Raw genomic sequence first — 1,993 nt, 5'->3', positions numbered from 1 at the left:
TGTTGTTTGCATTCTCTGTTTCCACCAGTAAATAATCAAGTTTTTGGTGGTGATGTGGTTCGATTTGTGATTTTCTTCTCTTCTTCCTGCTGTTTCCAAAAGTCTGCCATGAAGTAAATAATGAATACTTGTTGATAATTTTGATATTTTTTTGGCCATGGAAATGAATCAGATTTTGATCATGTATATATACGGAGGTCCTTATTTTGGTAATCGGGCTTGTTTGTTCTTTGAATTTTTTGATTTTCTACCCAACCATATCCGTCTTTGTTCCTATTATTTTATTTCACATGATTGAGAGCCAAGATGGTGATAGTTGAGGTGGTTGTATCAGGCCCCATGACTGGCTGCTAAGTGTTCTTTGACCCTCYTGTCAAGAATTCTATGTAAAATGATCACATATGGACCAGACACACACTTGCTGATAGTTGGTTGCCACTGAGCATAAACAGAGCTCAATAATGATCTAAGCAACAAACAAAGAAGCAAACTGTTTACATGGCTGTGTGCACAGTAAACTGTTTGTATGGTTGAAACTTATGGATCAAACTATTTACATGGCTGCTACTGCTGCTGTCATATTAGAAACCACTGTAAATATGAGAATGCAAAAAACAACAAATGCAATGCTGCAGGTTTAAGAAATAGAAACAACAACAAAACACATTAGCTGAAACATGTGTCTGTGTGTGTATATATATATATATTCATCTTGATGTGTGTATGCATATGTATTTGTACATATAAGGTTTTGATGTTTGAAGTGGCTGCAAGTGGCTGCATAGCTCCAAAATCTTCCTACTGTTTTGTTCTTACTGGTTGTGTTTGTGTGCTTACAGTTTCAACAGCAACCGGTGTTGTTTGTGTGCTTACAGTTTCAACAGCAACTGTTTCTTCATCAGGTATAAACACGTCTTGAGGATAAGCTCTCTTTATAATCAGTCATTTAGAAACTATGATATTTCCATTTACTGGATGTCCTCTCTATATGTCTTGATATTTCCACTACCATACCAAACTAAGTAGAATACACATGCCTGCTGTAATGCACACAACACCCATGTGCCTGCTGTAATGCACATAGAGATCTAATAAGCCTTGCTGTTGATCTGTCTCTGCTGCGTTGATAGTGAGGAATCCAAATGTGTAACCATTGKTTTTTGGCTTTTTCCATTTCATCGTATATACACACATACCATAATTCTACCATAATGTGTACATTGTGTTACAATATCAAATTGGCAGCTGTAATGCACACAGAACCTCATTGACTGTTTGCCAAAGCAACAACCTGTTTACGTTAAATAATATATGAACAAAGACACCATAAGATCCTTTTGAGGTGTATTACTGTTGTTCAACTTGTACGGTGATACCCGCACCAATCCAAACATACAAATATCTCAACTTTCTTCCCTTTTTCTCAATTTAATCACTACCATACCAAACTAAGTAGAATACACATGCCTGCTGTAATGCACACAACACACATATARAACRTACTTATARGTGTATATACAGAGCTCTGCATTGCACATGCAGAGTCTCTGATCTTTCCTTCGATACAGAGCCTTCCTCTGTATCTCTACCTCTTGATAGCTCATGCAGAGCTACTTTTTTAACATAAGACTCAAATCCTTGTTAACCTAATATTCCCGACCAGAGCTCGGGGTACAGAGCTCTCTACGTATTTCAATTACTTGCACACAAATCCTTATATAGGGCCACTGCATACCCATGTAGAGCCTCTGTATGGCCTATGTAGAGCTTCTGCATATGCAGAGCCTCTGCATAGTACATGCAGAGCCTCTGCATAGTACATGCAGAGCTTCTGCATGAAGCATACAGAGTTCAGCTTGATACAATTCTAAGTATTTACATGGCTGCTACTACTGTTTTCATATTAGAAACCACTGTAAATGTGAGAATGCAAAAACAACAAATGCAATGCTGCAGGTTTAAGAAACAGAAACTGCAGCAAAACACATTAGCT

This window comes from Cynara cardunculus, assembly GCF_001531365.2.
Source record: "Cynara cardunculus var. scolymus isolate 2C chromosome LG 12, CcrdV1, whole genome shotgun sequence".
Lineage (NCBI taxonomy): Eukaryota > Viridiplantae > Streptophyta > Magnoliopsida > Asterales > Asteraceae > Cynara > Cynara cardunculus.
Note: the sequence above shows the minus strand (reverse complement) of the source record.